General features: G+C 40.4%; 1 pseudogene; it reads left to right on the plus strand.

Moving 5' to 3' along the window:
- The first annotated feature begins 615 nt into the window (after positions 1–615).
- Positions 616–1,657, plus strand: LOC102904296 (large ribosomal subunit protein eL28 pseudogene; annotated as a pseudogene).
- Positions 1,658–19,502: the final 17,845 nt, after the last annotated feature.

A 19,502-nucleotide genomic window follows, 5' to 3' on the forward strand; every position in this document is an offset into this window, starting at 1 on the left:
CACCAGAGATATCATGTGTGTGTGTTATGCACAATGGACGCTCAGTCTGAGAGAAACATTTGATCATGTGTAGAGAGCACCATGGAATTGATGGGAATAATTGAGAGCAGTATTAAAATGGCAAGCAGACCTTGAAGAAAAAAATTTATCTCAGTTTCTTTCACTACTTCTTTGGTGAAACTATTGATTAGCCTTTCCTTGTAGATATTTTCTCTAAATTGTTACATGAGAAGGGGCAAATTAAATCATTAAATAAATTAAATTCTTGAAATTGAATTAAAAGTTATAGCATACCCTAAAATTAAGTTAAACTGAGAACAAATAAATTAAGAGGTTTGAAATTATCATTGAAACTTAACTATTTTAAATTGTTTTCTGTTTAATTACTAGTGTTGCAGTAATGTTGCTTTATATTCAACATATCAGTAGTAGCTATGATAAAAGCCAATAAAGTAGTGTGGAATCTAATCGCCATTTATTATATAAGTTTATTATAAATATATATGTCAAACTGGCTTTCCAAGTACTGTTGAGGAAACTGAAGAGATAAAAACAATAGAATCAGAGATGGAACTTTTTCTGTTTCTTGCCTCCTTAAGGAGAAGAGCCACCGCCATGTCTGTGCATCTGTAATGGATGGTTGTTCAGAACTACGGGTTCTTGAACAAGAGGAATAAGCAGATGTATAGCACCAAGCCCAATAATCTGAAGGCCCTCAACTCCTTCCACTACAATCGGCAACTGGCCAATGACAATGGGGTCATTGTGGTCCTGAAATGCAGATCTGGTCAGCCAAAACCAGCCACTTCTTACTTGAGGACCACCATCTACAAGAACGCATGGGCAGCATAAGGTACATGATCCTTGAGAACAAAGACAGCCCTGATTTGCACATGGCCATGGTGGCTGTTCGCAAGGCCAGTGCCATCCTGAGAAGTCAGAAGCCTGTGGTGGTGAAAAGGAAGTGGACCTGGCCCACTAAGAGCTCTTGAGCCCCACACCCCAAAAACAATAGAGTCCACTGACTTTTTCGACCACAGAGGGGGCAGGTGGGGAGAATCAGAGGTGAAAATTAGAAAGAGGAAGAAGAAAAAGAACAGAGGAAAATATAAAAAATAATAATGAAGAAGCCCCTTGCCATCTGAATGTGATTTAATCAAAAGAAAAAAGGAATTTTAGAATGAGGGAAATGAATCTCACATTGTGTCTATATTTTAAAAACATACAGACAGGCTGAGGAGGTGGCTTGCTGGATAAGAGCACTCACCCACAAGCATGAGAACACAAAGACCCGAATTCAAACCCTGAGCACCCACATAAAAAAGCCAGGCATGGCTACGTGTGTCTGAAATCTCAGCACTACCCGACAGAGACAGGCAGAGCTCCCTCAAAGCCAGCCCAGCTAAAATGCCAGGTGTCAGGGTCAATAGAGGCCTCTTTTGTATATGTGGGCACACATAAGCACCAATGCACCATACACATATTCCCTACACACACACACACACACACACACACACACACACACAAAAGACTATCCAAGTACCAAGTACTATCTTCCACTTCTGCGTCAAGTGGTTATGGTAAAGATGCAGCAGAGAGGTGGTTATCCTAATACAGAGCATCACCACTGCTGAGCCCTTAGGGAGCCAAACAGGGGTAGAGGCAAAAGCACTTCTGTGCTGATCAATACACTGAGAATGAGCCCCGGGCTGTGTCCAAGGGTCTGTAACCTTTGAGGGCAGGTGTTTCTTGTTATCGCCTCATTTTCAGTAACCTAGGAAACGCTTTACCTTTTTCTACTGAAGCAATCAATATCCAGATGATTGTTAAGGCCTTTTTTTTTTTTTATCACTGAAGATTGTAAGATTGTAAGCCCTGGGCCCTTGAAAAGAAGGAAAAATAAAGCGAAATTCATTGATTTTAAGTATTTTACATTTGATGGCTCTTAATAAAAAAACTAGTATGCAATCAAATGAATTCATCTTTTCCCCTTAGTGGAGTGCAAGTTTTAGAAAGTATGGGCCCTTACAATAAAGGAAGGATGTTTACACAAGAACTGAAGTCGGGTTTGAAGTTATTTTTACTTTAAAATCATACAAAGCTTTCCTCCAATAGAGGATATGATCTACTTCTAGCAAGCCTATGAGTATGTGAGTGTATTTCATTTGAACTATACTCCTAGTTCAAGAGGTGTGACACCAATTAGATATCTATCATATTAGAGGCTGGGGATACCCTTCAGCAGTACATTCCTAGCCTGCAGAAAAACCTGAATTTAATCCTCAGTACAAAAGAAGAAGAAGAAAAAAGAAGAAGAAGGAGGAGGAGGAGGAGGAGGAGGAGGAGGAGGAGGAGGAGGAGGAGGAGGAGGAGGAGGAGGAGAAGAAGAAGAAGAAGAAGAAGAAGAAGAAGAAGAAGAAGAAGAAGAAGAAGAAGAAGAAGAAGAAGAAGAAGAAAATAGTTACTCTATATCAGCTAAGGCTACTTTTCAATGCAAAGTTTAATTGTACTGATCCACACCATTGAGAAGGACTTTCTTTTCAATTAAGTTCATCAGGTAATTACCCCTCAGTCATTGTAAACCACATATGAAGAAGACAGGCTACAAAATGGAATCAATAATGGAAACAGCGGAATTCATTTGCAAAGGAGCATTTGATGTCAGTGACTAAGGCCCCAGAAACTTTAAAAATAGAATTCATATTCAGATTTTTCTCAGTCAGAAGGCTTATGGGAAAATGAAAAATGAAATTGCCATGGGACCACACCTACATTCAAAACCCATAACTGTCCAAATGCAAAGAGTAAATTGAACCATAATGTATTGCCTGTATTTCACCACCTTTAAGCTTCTTTGAATGGCAGTTTTACATGGTTTAACTCACAAATTGCCATATCAAACACAGTACCAACAACAACAAAGAACATTTAGTTTAAAATAATTCCATTATTTTGAATTTTTCTAATACCACTTTCAAAAATGTTTATTCTTTGCTATCAAAGCAAATTTAATAATTAAGAAAAGTTGTTTAAACATTCCTCACTGAGACCAAGCTAACTACACTAGTACTTTGGAAGAGAGAAAGAAAAAGACAAGCAAAGGGATGGGGGAGTATTTTTCCTAGAACCATCTAGCCTTTTAGGATAAGCTCTCTGTGATGGTTTGAAAGAAAATGACCCCCATAGACTCATAGAGAGTAGCACTATTAGGAGGTGTGGCCTTGTTGGAGGAAGTGTGTCACTGGGGGTGGACATTAAGGTCTCAGATAATCAAGCTAGACCCAGTGTGGGTCACTGTCACTTCTTGCTGCCTGCCGATCTCAGCTACCTCTCCAACACCCTGTCTGCCTACATGCCACCATGCTTCCTGCCATAATAACAATGGACTAAACCTCTGAACTGTAAGCCACTCCCAATTAAATGTTTTCCTTTATAAGAGTTGTTGTGGTCACGGTGTCTCTTCTCAGCAATAGAAACCCTAAGACACTATCTAAAGAAAGAAAGTGAATACCTAGAGTGTATATAATAAAGACAATGTCTGTGCAATTGCTTGTTTGAGGGAATCGAATGTTTTCCTAAAGGAGGTGTCAGAACTCCAAATCTCAAAGGAAAGTTTCCCTAGCACAGGCATGTGCCTATGACATCTCAACTGAGCTAAGAAAGTAAGAAAGAAAGCAATTCATGGGACATGAATTTGAAAGCAAGAACACTGATAAGGGAGAGCGACTACAATGTCATACAAAATTAAAACCTAGATTCCCTGCTCTGCCATCTTCTCAGTCATTTTAGCAAAACTGTGCAACATATGAAGCAGCAGAGCTCTGCATACCACTGCTTCCTGGAATAAGATCCTTAAAGAGTGAGTATCGGAAACAAAGCTCTTCTGAACTAGTCAGTGGTCCTTGGAACTAGGAGGTTACAGTACTTCTCTTCATGTCAGCATTTCAGATAGATTCCCTTCTGAAAATGTGCTTTGTGCTTTCTTGCCATCTTAAATTATTAAATTATGCAGTGTCTGATTAGGACTTAGAAGGCACAGTTCATGCCATGGTCAGATCATATTAGCTTTGCAATCATGGGACATTACTTAGCATTCCATCTCAGGTTTCTATCTCCTTAACATCTACTCCTTAGTGTTACTGAGAGGGGAAAAAAGGTGCTAACGAAGCAGAAGTGGAAAGCGGGGCTTCAGAAGCTAAGTTCTCAGTGTTGCTGTTCACCCCTTCTTAACCCCACACATAAATAAGGCTTCCCTGCTTGTGCCTACTATTTCCCATTCCCGACACAATTATGAAGCTATAAAGTCCAACTACTACTAAAATACTTAAGAAAAAATGGATTTTTGCATCCACCTTCTATTTACCACCCGCCCCCCCCCCCCCGAACTACCCTGTCTCATGGCTGGCCTTCTAATTCATTTTCACAATCTCCAGGATTTGGGGGTGTTCATAAGGTAGCCCCTATTTACTGCCTGGTTCAACCCAGTTACAGCTAACAAAGGATTTGGGTATTCATATATGCAAAAATCTTGCCTCAAATATGGCAATAAATTGGGATAAATTCTATCTCACCTAAGCTCAGAGGCAGGGAAGGCTTGAGAGGGATTGGGTCTGCCCGGGTCATTGTTTCTCCCTCTTAAGCCATACAACAGAGTGTCTTATCCAAGTGGTGTTTCATCTCAACAGGGGAAAGCATCCAGAGAGTTTCACTCTTCCTTGTCACATCAGGAAGGAGAAGGGATTGCTCCCAGATAAGAAATGGAAAAGCATCTGATGAGAATGATTGCATTGAGTTAGATCACAAAGATTTCTAATGGAAGTCACTTTAGGGAATGCAGGGACTGGCTTAAACGATTATTGGAAAGGTATGGTGATTGAAATGGAATTTCTGTGATTAGATTAAAATAATTACTATCTACTCCTGGAAAGAGAGGGCCTGAGTTTCTTTCTTCTTGCATTCCGGGACCTAACCAGGAAGGGTCAGAGTGCTGAACACAGCAAAAGCCCATGGCACTCTTTTGTGATAATGGCTTACACTGAAAAGGCTCAGCTTCAGTCAGCCTGGCTCAGCCCCAGAACCCTAACCTCACCACAAGGTAAGAATGATTCTTTAAGACATTAATTTGATAAATGCCACAGCCCATGTAAAGCCTTTTTGCCTTACTCTCTGAGACTACCCATCACTGAATCAAGGGTGGGAATGTTCTCAAGGCTGAGCCCAGCCTAGAACATAGAAGCTGTCATAGTTTTCTTTCCATGTGTGTTGGTGTAGGGAGAGTCACCAGCTCTTGTTGAGAAAGAGAAGGTTCACTAGGTCTGCCATGCCTCACCTCATGATTCAAAAGCAAAAAGGAGTGAGGAGTGTAGCTCAGAGGAGAGCACACGCTTAGCCTATGTGGTGATTTGAAAGAAAATGGACCCCCATAGGCTTATAGGAAGAGGCACTATTAGGAAGTGTGGCTTTGTTAGAGTAGGTGTGGCCTTGTTGGAAGAAGTGTCACTGGTGGTGAGCTTTGAGGTTTCAAATGCTCAAGCCAGGCCCAGTGTCTTTCTCTTCCCACTGTCTGCCAATCCAGATGTAAAACTCTTAATTACCTCTCCAGTACCATGTCTGCCTGCATGCCACCATGCTTCCCACTATGGCCATAATGGACTAAACCTCTGAAATATCAGCCAAGCCCAATTAAATGCTTTCTTTTATAAAAATTGCTTTGGTTATGATGTCTCTTCACAGCAACATAACTTTGACTAAGACAGCCTGTGTGGGGGCCTAGACTCAATCTTTAGCTCCAAGTAGAAAGAAACAGAGGAGACAGGGCACAGAGACAGAAGAACAAGGAAAAGAGTAAAACAGAAGGCTAAGCATGATTTAGTGGAAGACAAAGAGAGGCAAAGAGTGGGAAAAATGGGAAATACATTCTGGGGTGAATAAGACATCCTTGTGGAATATGCAGGAAAAGACAGAGAAAAAAATACAGTTCTACTCGTTTTCATTTACACCTACCTCACACCCAACAGGTAATACTATGTCAGAAACAGTCAGACAATTCTGAAAAAAAAATTCTATATACAGAGGCTCGATAGCTTTAATTATTTTTTTTTTCAGTGACTCAGGAAAGGCTCACAGCAAAAACGAAGAGAAATGTTGAAGAAGAAATTGCACCATGGAATAACTAAGCAGAGAAGACCTGGGAAAGAATGTTTGGCATTGAACCTGAGACCCAGATATCCTGAACACTCCAAAAGTGCAAAAGGTGAGTGAATACACTGAGTATTTCCTGTGAGATAGACAGAGGAGGAGGGTGGCTATTCAGGGGAGGATAACGGGACTCTATAGCATAAGAGGCAGTTTTCCAAAATGAGAGTTACAACCAGTCCTCAGAAAAATAGCGACACTCCCATTTTCTGCCCTGCACCACTTACAAAGTGACAATGAATTTGGCCTATCTGAGATGAGAGCAACGGGCAAGCAACAGAGGTGGCCATGAGAAGAGTCAGATGTGAAATGACTGTGCAGGTCAAATACATCACGAATGCCAAACTGTTGACCAGAAATGGTGAGTGGTCATTGCTTGTGTTCACCTCATCCAAATATCATAAAAAATTACTCAAGTCGCTTGATGGTTGAACTAAGCTTACTTCTACAGTCTTACCTTCTATTTTCCCCACAGGCACTAGTGTCTCCCTCTCATTTTGAGCAGAGTGCTCTTTCTTTGACTCTGTGTGGCTGGCTTATCTGATACCACCCACCCAGGACTCAATTTGTCATTTGGGTTTGATTGTTGGTTGTGGTAGAGATGTAGTTCAAACCAAACCACCATGCCTGATGATGAATCTTTGAAGCATTCCCACCAACATTCTGGAAAAAGGAATCAAAACTGCCTGGGGCCCCACTCATGCTATTTATTTTACCTTTTGCAAAAGTACTAGCCAATGCAGTCGCCAACATAAGCAGTTATAAATACTAGCAAGATACAAGAATGATTATAATTAGCACAGTAAGAAAATGTACTGAAATGACGGAAACTTCTATGGTACTACATGGGTGGTCACTACATAACATACATATCAATAGCTTTTATGACGTATCATATGTAGAAAATACATCTGCATTTATTCATCAACATTGCCCGTTGGAATAAGTAAATCTAATCTCTCTCTCTCTCTCTCTCTCTCTCTCTCTCTCTCTCTCTCTCTCTCTCTTGCTTTTGTCAAAGTATTTTATTATACAAACATAAAAAGTGAGTAAGACTGTGATACTATCACAATTTTATAAAGTAAATGACTGTGAAACAGAATTGATTTAGGAGAAAACAGCAAATACTAACATTTAATTCATTCGGGGCTGTATGATTCCTAATATACCATATTGGTCTGTAGGCCACTGTTGTTGGTTCTTCCCAAATGCTGTTTTCTCTCTTCATCACATTTACATAATCAACGTATGACTTGTAAAATTCATTCACATAATAAATGTGTAACATGCAAAACTCATTTACTTAGCTAATATATTACATGCAAAACATCTCTACTTAATTGGTATATGTCATATACACTCCTTTAGGCCTATATTTTAATAAGTATTCATTTATTTGTTTATTTACTTATTTTACATGATTTTATTCACTCTTGGAAGTTTCATAGCATGCACTCCAATCCTGCTCCCTTCCCAATCCCTCCATATCTGTCCCATATCCCCACAGCATGCCCTTTCCCAAATTAAATTAATTAAAAACAAAACAAAGCCTCTTAAACTCCACCAAAACTATAGCAAGCAGCCAGGTGATGGTGGCACGTACCTTTAATCCCAGCACTCAAGAGACAGAGGCAAGCAGATCTCTGTCAGTTCAAGGCCAGCCTGATCTGCAGAGTGAGTTCCAGGACAGCCAGGGCTACACAGTGAAACCCTGTCTGGAAAAACCAAAAAGAAAGGAGAAATGGGGAGAGAGATAGAGAACCTATAACAAAGAGCAGCCTCGGTGAGGTGTGGCAAAGGCCAGCCAGAGTAACTTGGTAAGACCCTGTCTCAAAAAAGAAAAAATAAATATTTTAGGGGGTAACTCTAACTACAAAAGATCAGATGCCCTCTTCTGGCCTATGTGGGCACTGCACTCACACACAAACATGTATGCACACACACACACACACACACACACACACACACACACACACACACAGGTATAAAATAAATATTTTAAAAAGACTGTGCCAAAGAGAACTTGTTTAAAGGCACAAACTCATAAAGGTAGGGAACAACGAAGGAAAGATCAATAGCAATATGAAATTTTTTATACAGATGGGTAAATGATTCCCCTCTTGAGAAAGCAAATTTAATGACAAAGCTAAGGACATGTCCAATTTATAGAATAGAACCCTCAGTAAACACGTCACAGGAAATACATTAATCTCCTCTCTGCTTCTACTTTTGCTGGATACCAGAACTCCATTGTTCTAGCAGCTTTGTTGAAATGTAATTTACATACCATGATGCTCACATGACGAGAGTTTATGACTCACTGGTGCTTTAGTATATTTGGGATTGTGCAATCATCCACAGAATGTAATTTTAGAACACTTTCAGACTTGCAGGTCTGTTTAAAGAACATCTCCTTACAGATGTCTCCTGACTATCCTCAATGGACCCAGGCTATTTGTTCCCGGTCTCTTTCCTTTCCTCCTTTTCCTTATTTCCTGCTACAGACACTATGAACATTGATGTTTCTCAGTTATTGACTTCCTGGTTTACTGGCTGCCTCTCCCAGTAGAATGTGAGCTGTACAAAGCATGCTTCACATCTTCCTTTGCAGTCCAGCTGGTAGCATAATGTAGGGTTTTGCACATGTTATATGGTCACTAAACACATTTGCTGAATTGGTGAATGAATTGGCAAGGAATAACTGCCCCCAGGAGGTGAGTAGTGTGGATTGGTGAAGAACCAACCAGTCATCAAGAGCAATACCTTATAGGATGAACAGCAGACAGTGTAGCAAGAACAGATACCCTGACTGCCCATCACATGTTTGAAAGAGGAACCCAGCCATTTGGACTGAGTAGATCCAGTAGGTTTTTAGGTGAATAGGGAGAGTGAGAGGGAAGGCACTAAGAAATTAATTCTGCTAACAAAAGAAATGAATTAGTTATAAAGCTAAAAGATACGATTATAAAGCCAGGTGGTACATGCCTGAAATCCAAGCTTTGGGGAGGTGGGGGCAGAATGATCAAGAGTTTAAGGCCAGCCTCAGCTATGTCATGAGTCAAGCCTGGGATATATGAGATCCTATTGGCAGGTGAGAAGGACGGAAAGGGGACAGAGATGCAGAGAGCTAGAGATGGGGGTTATTTATGCATTGCATTCTGTTAGCAATGATATGCATATTGCCTACACTCATACATTAGGATATAAGAAGTATATGCTGTTCTGATGCATCACCCCCACATCTGGTAGTACTTAGATGCACACTGGTTATACATGTGGTACACAATTCTAGAGCCCCATGTCCTACATTCTTAGATTCCTGCTTTGCCATGTCCTTACTATGTGACTTGAGGCACTTTCCTTAACTGCTCTGTGCTTTGATTTGAGCATTTAGAAAGAAGTCATTTTAATAACTCCTCTATCATAAGGGCTATTGTGATCATCGAGCGAAAATAATCACAGCAGCACCTCCCCAGTCCTAGGTGCCTTTAGTTAGCTAGAAGTTGTAGAGGAAGCAATAGTAGCCATTGTGGTTGCAGGGATGGTAGTAGTGTTAGTATGAGCAGTAGTAAGCTGTAGTAGATGAAGGAAATGCAGCTCTTCATGGTTGTTTTATGGAGCCAGAAAGTAAAATTTAGATCAGTGTCAAGCAGTGTCAAATAGAAAGCACTGAATTAACATCGAATTGACTTGTTCCCACAGTGCTTCCTATCATACAGCAAGACGATCTGACATAATTGATTTTTCTCCAAGAACTGGGTGAATCAGCAGATTTGTAGACCTTTTCAGTGGCAATCTGACTCCAAGTAATTCATTCTCGACTTCAGCACACAGACGGTGTCAAGACTGCCATATGTGCTGTGAGCACTTGGATGCGGGGCAGGGTCTGAGTGAGACTTGGATTCTGTCATGAGTGTATAAGAATTTATTCTCTAAAGAAACCCAACAGAATGGTCATGAGAAGTCCTGAAAAATAAGACATGACATGTACCAATCAATAGAATCATTTACTTGAAGGAGTTACTGGTTGCAATTTATCGGAAACATTGTCAATGTGTCTTCCTCGAAGACGAAATAGATAGAAGCACTCATTTAGAATATTAGCTGACTCCACCATTGTTCACCCCATGGTTCTCCAAATACATTATCTAAGGAACCGAGACTGATGAGCGGAAAGTGGTTTTACCTCCAGATCTGGTAAGAATCGGGGCTAGCCTCCAGGTCCAAAAGCCAGAAGTAAGACTGATACTAACTATCCAAAGGGAATCAGAAGAAAGTACTATGAAAGAAATATTCAGCACAAATAAGAGTGAATGAGCTGTCTTCAACTAAAAAAGGAATGTGTTTTATTTGAAATAGCCTGAAGGACTGTTTTGCATTTAGGAAAGAAATCACACACTTAAAGATCATCCCAGTCAAGTAAAACATAGTTCAATGTTTAACACCAAAGAGACCACAAATGGCTGCAGCTGATGCTGACCAGCTTTTAAAATAAGCTGATTCTTCCACTTCTAGCTCTTCCCAAAATATATTGTAGCAATGCATTATTATGAAAATATTCATTCTAAGAGACTAGAACATTGGCTGGACTTCAAAGAAGAACTAATAATGCACCTTGAGGTTACTTAAGACTGCTCTCCTACAGTGTACTCAGCCTTTTTGTTTAATCTGCCTTGAAGAGAACAGTGTAACAACCACCCTCATTTGCCATGGGTTTCCCATGTAATCAGCTTTTACAACCTAAGCTAAAGCACAGTTATAATATAAAATTATGTATTCTTCCATGTCCCTGACCCACAAGTAATCCGTGTGTATATACATTATGGTAATAAATGCTGAAAACAACAAATAGGTTGAAAACAGCCTTACAAAATAAATATCTGCCATAAATGTTGAAAGCTGTGTGTGGACATTGTTTGATAGCATATGACTGTTTGTTATCTGGGACAGTTGGAGTCAGTAAAGTGTCATTCCTTGTAAAACTCTATTAAATATTTCTATAAAGTACTCTCATTCCTTTCCTAATAGCTTCCTGGACTGTTCAATAAAAGACAGAATAAACAGACAGACACAGGAACAGACAGATTGACAAGGTAATATTCAGGCAGGCACTGATTCAGAGTCACACAACAGACAGAGAAGCAGAGAAGACACACGGACAGAGAAGTAGGGAATTCAAATCTTGGCTTCATTTTGGCTAATTTTTGCAAGGGGATTTTTTTTTCTCCTTAATGTGATACTGACAAGTTATTGGTGATTCTTGGTTTTTGGGTTTTTTTTCTAATTAATTACTAATGTGTTGAAACAAGCACAGTATATAGCAGACATCAAAGGGATGGAAGTGGTCCTCCCATCACGTCTGTATCTGCTTCTGGGTGAGAATCACAAATAATAAATATTTCTGCAATTAAAAGATATAGTTACATTCCACAAAGCATGTTACTTTAAAGAAATAATTACAATAAATTCATTAAAAATGAATATCTAGTTACACTGGATTTTATGGTCCTTTAGTAATTATCCAAACTAGCTGTCTTTCCAATTGTCTTATACTTAGATCTAACTATGAAGGGAGTGATTACACAGAGAGGTAGTGTCATTGGAAAAAATAAGTTTACTAGATTTCCCAGAGAAATAAGATGCACAGCATAAGACCTCATGGGAAAGACATCAAGACAATAAGGAGGCAGAAGACAAAGACAAAGGAAAACTAAAGTCAATCCCTTTGAGGGGATTCCATGGGAAAGGCAAAGATGGGTAGAGGAACATGTTAGGATGGCTGGTCTACTATCAGAAGGCTTTGAACTGTAGTGGTGGCTGCAAGATCCCTGGCACATGGTCCCAAGATGATGAAAGCTCAAAAGCATTGCCTCCTTAGCTATCCAAACCATGCAAAGAAGAATGACTCTGTTCAGGTGTCAAAGACATGCTCTTTGCTGTCTTTAAGAATTAGCTAGCCCCAGGAGATATAGTTTCCATAGCCAGACAGGTATTTGTAAGACATCCAAACTTCAGGATATACAGGAAAAGATATCATATAGGAATACAGGTCTAGTAGCTTATTGACTGTATTCAGTATCTTATTATTAATGGCAATTGTTTCTTTCATCTAAATCCTTTCACATACACATAAACCATGCATTTATAGTTTTGAAGCAATGAAAATATTTTGTGGAAAGGAAAATAAAAAGCAGTGTTTGGGTTGACAATGCTAAGGAGATAAGAGCACAAAGTCTCCCCCCAGATGGTTAATAAGACATTTCAGGAGCATGTGGAAGCAGCTGTAAACTGCAAAACAGAAAGATCTGCTCCAGGCAAGGCAACCTGAGAGACCTGGAAATCCCACTGGGGATGTGAGGTTGGTGCTGAGGCTATGAAGGACAGAAGGATCCTTCTGCTTCCAAGAGGAGCTGAGAGTTTCTCAGATTCTATAGTGTGCCTTGAAATGAGGATGGATGAGAAACATGGATAGAGGAAAAACAGTCAACAGCAGAGCTCTAGACCAGTACCCAGAGTTTTCAGTCTCTACCAATTGTAGCTTTGTGACAACGTGTGCTTTTAGTTTTTTAATCACTTAAATGGGAATATCAAAATTGGCAATGGCAGGAAGATATTATTATGAAATGAAATACTCTATGTGAAGCACAGATAGTGCCTGGAACATATGAGTCCTCAAATTGAGCTGTTAGCAAGTTTGTCATCCAACTTATGTTCACTGGGTATTCTCTAGTTGCCCAAACAATAATGATACAGCAGGGCAGGAACAAATGTGTAATGTAATGCCCAGGAAATGTTAGGTTCTGTGATGGAGAAACAAAGTAGTTTTGAATGTTAGAGGAAAACAACACAGTGGTGGGAGAAACGGTAGATGAGATGAGAAAGCACAGAAGGTACCATAAGATTCGATGCCTCAGACGGCAGGATAAGGACTCTGGACAATAATCCATTCATTGAAAGATTGAACGTCATGAAATAATGGCTGCAGTGATACCCCAGAATATCACTCTGGCTGTTGTTAAATGAATAATAGATTGTAAGTTGGAAACGATAGATACAGCAAGCATAGTTTAATGTTAGAAATTAAACAGAAGGAAACAGTTAGATTTGGGACTGAGAATAATCCATATAATGAGATTCTGGATATTTATGAACTTAGGACTGGTAGATTTGGATGGTACACCAAGTGTGAAGGGAAGCACTAAGAGATGACTTGAGTGTGGCTGCACATAAATGAGTGTGGCTACTGGAGAACAGAACGAGGTGATGAGGCTGGAGCCAGGAAGGATGGGCCATAGGGACCAAGACCTCTGTTTGGGAATTTATAATTTTGTCACTATTATCAGATATCTAAATGAAAGTATGAGCAGGCAGTTAAATGCATGGATTTGAAGCTCATGGCAGAAGTAAGGGCCAAAGACCTAACTTGGTGGTCAGCAGCACTGGGTGACTTCTAAAGCCATGGTATGAAGGAAATCCCCTAAGAAGCTGAGTGGAGCTGAAAAGAAAGGACTGAGGATGGATCTCAGGGACAGTTCCATACTTAGATGTTGGGAGGACCAAAGCAGAAGGAGAAGTGGCCTGTGACGTGGAATACTTCCCAGATATGTGGTTCAAGCGTGAATGTCTGGTTGCCACAAGCTAAGGGGAGAAAGCCTTTCAAAAGAAAAAAGAAAGAAAAAAAAGTAGCCAAATATCCAAAGGTATGGAATGTTGTTATGAGGCCAAGAGGGTAAGAACTGAGTGAAGACTAAACTTGGCAGAGAGAGAGAGAGAGAGAGAGAGAGAGAGAGAGAGAGAGAGAGAGAGAGAGAGAGAGATTGATTGTTGGAACCATACAAGAGCCATTTAAGTGGAGTCTTAGGGATAAAAATATAACCAGAGTAGTCACTGGAGGTCAGTGGATAAAGATAACACACTGGGGGCTGGAGAGAGATTGGCAGTTAAAGTGCATACTATGCAAGTATGTAGAGTGGAGTTCAGATCCCCAGAAACCCACCTAAATGCCTGCTGGACTCAGAAGCCTGCCTGTAATTCCAGCCTCAGAAGGTAAAGAGAAGAGATCCACACAGCAAGCTGACTATCATGACTAGCTACATCCATGAGCTCTGGGTTTGATTGAGAGACTCTGCTTCAATGAATATAGTGGAAGAGCGATCAACAATGATTCCTGACACCAACCCTGGGTCTCCACACGCACAGGTACACACGTGTACATATGCCAACACATGTTTGCCTCCATAATGCAAAACACATACACATGTAATATACAGAAAAAAATGAAAATAGAAAAGGCAATCCTTCAGTGGAAAGTAACTATACATAGAAGCATAAAAATGAACAAATTGATTCATTTGAATGTGAGTCCAAGCAAGGGCTTTTCAAATAGTCTTGATATATTGTACGCTTATAACAGTGATCTCCTACATGAGGTGGGAGGATGCTGGGTTGGGAGGCCTAGAAGAAAGGTTATAGTTGGATAGGTTTGTCATTGATGACAGTAGAAAGAATTCACCCTTTGAGACAAGAAAGAGGGCAAACTATATATGCTTCTCAGCACTTTGGTAAGTCTCATTTTTGATACATGGGTTCTGATTTATTTTATTTTCACCAGTGAAATAAGAAACAAGGATGGCAGGTGATAATTGGAGCATAGGCGAGTGTTGGGGATTTGAAGAGAAGGGAGGGTACAAAGAAGGTATGAAAGGAAAAGAATTTGCTGATCAGTTGGCTGACCTGATACGGTGTTGCACAATAAGGTACTTCAGATCCACTATCTGTTAGATATCAAATAACTAGGAAGGATTCTGATGCTCCAGCCATGACTAAATAGTTATGTTTAACTTGATTTACACATGACACATATGGAGACTGGCAAGATGGTCCAGTGAGTAGCAGTGCTCGCTCTACTGACAGGAGGACTTGGATTCTAATCTTCAGCACCTAGGTGACTAGCCGGAGGTGATTTCACATCTTCGGAGCCCTAGCATTGGAAAGCTAAGGCAAATGGATCCCAAGAGCTTGCTGGCCAGTCTAAATCCTCAACACTCGTCGACACTACAGCCAAAGAGGGGACTTGCAGTTCAGTGAGAGACCCTGCCTCAAGAGAATTAGACAGAGAGAAGTAGAGGAAGACACTACACCCCACTGGGGCCTCCGGCTGTGCGCACTCTCACCTGTATATCCATATACATGCACCACATGTACACATGCCACCTACAATATAAACCACACATATGCAAAAAAGAAGGAACACTGCGAACACGTACACATGTATGAAAAGATCACAGGCTACCTCATTAATTTGGACAATTTTGTTTCCATTTTTAAAAAATAATAAAATTCTATTTATGTATGAGTTTTAAAATAATAAAATTTAAAAATACGCTGGTTAATCAGTGGTTTAAGGCCATTAGGACTGTGGTCACAAATTTCAAGAGAGACTGGCTCACATGTAAGTGTGCTTTCTGCAGCCATGATCAGGGACTCAGGCTCAGCTTCACAACTAAGTGTTAGATTTAGACAAAGTTATGGTTTTGCCCAATGGATTCTACCAAGAGGAGAAGGGAAAGCATGTTCAGGTTTGCAAGAGAATGATTAAAATTATCTAAACCAACAGGGAGGAAAGTGAGGTGTTAGGGCCAGTGGGTTGAAATCAGGGCATGTCCTATGAGGAAAGCAAAATTACTAAAGTAGAAATTTTAGCAACAAAGAACTCTTGGTATAAAAAGAAAATGGGAATCAGAGTAAAAGGCCAAAAATCATTACTATTCCTAACAACATAATTATTCCCAGTTGTCTCTGTAGCAGGCACCGTGCACCTCCCCCCATTAACAGTAAAAGAAATCCAACTGGATTGGATCCACAAAAGGATATGTTGACTCCTTAACCCTTAATATCTATAAAAATTACCTGTGAAATAGAATTTTGTAGATATAAATATACAGGATGAGCTAAGACCTGATACAACATGAGTTGAGTCATCGCAAGAGGGAAATCTATACCAAGAAAGATCAAGGAGAGGGCCATATGATGCTGGAGGCAGAATTTGAAACTGTGCAGCTGAAGTGTTCAGGATTGATGGAAGCGAAGCACCAGAGTGGATAGAAGGCACCAGAAGTAGCTTCCCTGGGAACCTGCTAACACTTTGATTTTGAGCTTCTGGCCTCCCCAACCAGTGAGAATACATTTTGGGTTTTTTTTGTTAGTTTATGTGTTGTTGTTTTTTTGTCTTTAATAATGATATGATTTCTTTAATGGGAGTATTTAAAAATAAAATATTACCATATTGTCATCAAGTAATGACAAAAAGATCCTAGAGGTGATGAAAGTTCCTTTTTAAAGAGAGGGGAGAAGCTAGGGAAAAATCAGTCCAAGTGTTTTAATACACCTGGTTTGTGGTCCTTTGCTACAACATCCATAGCTGACTAATAGATGTCTTTTTATTCTTTCTGTAAGGAGTTGGTCACCTAGCCATCTCCATGTTTATGTAACTGCTTCTGGGGAAAACATGTGATTCAACAGAGTCAATAACTTCGAAGAGATATTTCACCTTCTAGGAAAGGAAGGCCTTTATTCATTTCTCTGTGTGCCTCTCAAGTCTCTTCTTGTTGGATGTGAAGAATGTTTTAGTCCTGGAAAATGCTGGTGGCATCTTACAACTCTCAGTAGTGTGTGGTGTCAAGATCCACAAAACAAAGTGAAGATTAAGGAAAACAAACACATTTTTCTGTCCTGAGTCAAATATTCCTGGAGTTTTATCTGAAAATCCATGTTATAAGTAGCAAAACATACCCTTTATTCCTTTCTTAGTGTTTTATTTATTCTTCGAAATGTTAATATATTTAGACAATGTATTTTGATCACATATATATATATACATGTATGTCGATCATTCTAATAGTTATTCTTTAAGTCAGTTATTTATTGATATATTTACGATCCCCTTTCTATTTGTTGTTGTTGTTGTTGTTATTTAAACAGGACCTCAAATTCCTGGTCCTCCTGTCTCCAGAGTGCTAGATTTATAGGTACGCACCACCATATCAGGACCATTTAGATGTGTATCTGGTTTCTCTATCCTTTTAAACATAATACCCCAGACCTAACCTAGATTGATCAAGGTTAGGTCTCTCCCTCAACTTGACTGAAATTTAGACCTGCTTCCTTTAACTAAAGGCAAAGGTTTTCCTGTTCCTAAGGTAAATTCTTAGAAACTCCTCAGTTGCAAACTCTTCTCTGTCCCTTAGAGATGTAAATCATTTTGACACTGGAGAAATCAAGGTCCTCTCTTGGGGTTCTTAGTCTCAACAATAAAAGAATTGAAGAACAGACTCAAAAAGAAGCCACAGGGCAATTTCATTAGAGTTTAAAAGAAAAACACCCAGAGCAGGCAAGCTATAAATCTCAGCAGCTAGAGAGGAGAAGCAGCCATACTGTTTAAGCCAGCATGGAGATCAGTCACATGGGAAAAAGGGAGGAAGGGGCAAAGAGGCTTTAAATAAAGAGTAAGAAAGCCCAAAGTATCAGAAAAAGCATGCTTAGGTTCAGGCCAGCATCAGAGAAAAAGAAAACAGATATACTTCAGAAAGGTGGACAGACCAAAAGAATCCGTGGTGGTTTGAAAGAATATGGCTCCCATGGGCTCATAGGGAGTGGCACTCATAGGAGGTGTGGCCTTGCTTGAGCAGATGTGGTGTTGCTGGAGGAAGTATGTCACTAGGAGCAGGCTTCAAGGTCTCAGATGCTCAAGCTAGGCCCAATGGGGCAGTCTCTTCCTACAGCCTGCCAATCCAGATGTAGAGCTCTCAGCTTTTCTCCAGAAGCATGTCTGCCTGCACATGTTTCCTACCATGATCATAATGGACTAAACTTCTGAAACTGTAAGTCAGTCCCAATTAAATGTTTCCCTTTATTAGAGTTGTCATGGTCACCATGTCTCTTCACAGCAATAGAAATCATGACTAAGAACTCCATTGTAGCTCAGAGGAACTGCAAGCAAGCAGAAATTCTAGGAAGAAAAAGTGCACTTGACCTGGACCAGCAAGTCATTCTTCAGGTACAGGGTCTTGAGATAAAGGACCAGATCAGCAGATAAAATGGTTAGAGGAGCCGGGCAGTGGTGGCACACGCCTTTAATCCCAGCACTCGGGAGGCAGAGGCAGGCGGATCTCTGTGAGTTCGAGGCCAGCCTGGTCTCCAAAGCGAGTTCCAGGAAAGGCGCAAAGCTACACAGAGAAACCCTGTCTCGAAAAACCAAAAAAAAAAAAAAAAAAAATGGTTAGAGGATATAAAAGATAAGAAATTTTGAGATCGGGGGTCTTGCATAAGCTATGTCTTATGTCAAGCAAGTCAGTTAAGAAGTAGAGCATCTTAAATACTTTTTCAGAGGGGAATAGGACAGAGTAATCAAACTGTCATACAGTGAAACTAAGTCAGCAAGAAGTAAGCAAACTGTTGTACAAGGGCCTCAATGATGGGAAGCATAGGTTCCTCGGGATCCGATGCCACAGCTACCCAAGGTCCTGGCCCCAAGCCATTATTGACTCTACCAAGCATATTTCTGGTTTTAGAGAAGGAGCTGTCCTTCTCTAAAGAACATCAGGTCCTCAGGGAAGGCCTCAGCTGATTAGTCCAGCTCTCTACATACAGTAGTTCAATAAAGGACTAATTATCCCCCCTACTTGTTTAGCATAACTTAAGGTGAAACCCACCTTCCTAGGGATAGCCCCTTATTCTGGTCATTGACCCTTCCCAACTGGAATGTTAGGTCTTCACCCAGGCCCTCTGGATTAGAGTATTTTCCTTTAATGGGTCATTACTAATGCTGTGTCAACTTTAAAAAAAGTTTTGCATGCCGGGCGGTGGTGGCGCACGCCTTTAATCCCAGCACTCGGGAGGCAGAGCCAGGCGGATCTCTGTGAGTTCGAGGCCAGCCTGGGCTACCAAGTGAGTTCCAAAAAAAAGTTTTGCAACTCAAGACTGTCTTTCACAAGGACCTGGAAACTGTCTCTTAGAAATGTAAATACCAGTTTCCTAGCTTCTGTGGGAGCATAGAAGCCCATTATAATTTGAATGTAAAATATCCCCCATAGGCTCATCTGTTTGAACTTTTGTTCCCCACTGAAAGACCACTTGGAAAGGTTATAGAAACTTTAGGAGGTGGAGTCACTGAGGGTGGTCCTTAAAGGTTTATACCCCAACCCTGCTTCTTATTCTCTCTCTGCTTCCCGAGTTCAGATACAATGGGCAAAGCAACCCCATGCTTCTGCCACCAGACCTTCCCAGACTGCTGCCAGATCTTCCCTGCT

Source organism: Peromyscus maniculatus, chromosome 19 (genome assembly GCF_049852395.1).
Source record: "Peromyscus maniculatus bairdii isolate BWxNUB_F1_BW_parent chromosome 19, HU_Pman_BW_mat_3.1, whole genome shotgun sequence".
In the NCBI taxonomy this organism is placed as follows: domain Eukaryota; kingdom Metazoa; phylum Chordata; class Mammalia; order Rodentia; family Cricetidae; genus Peromyscus; species Peromyscus maniculatus.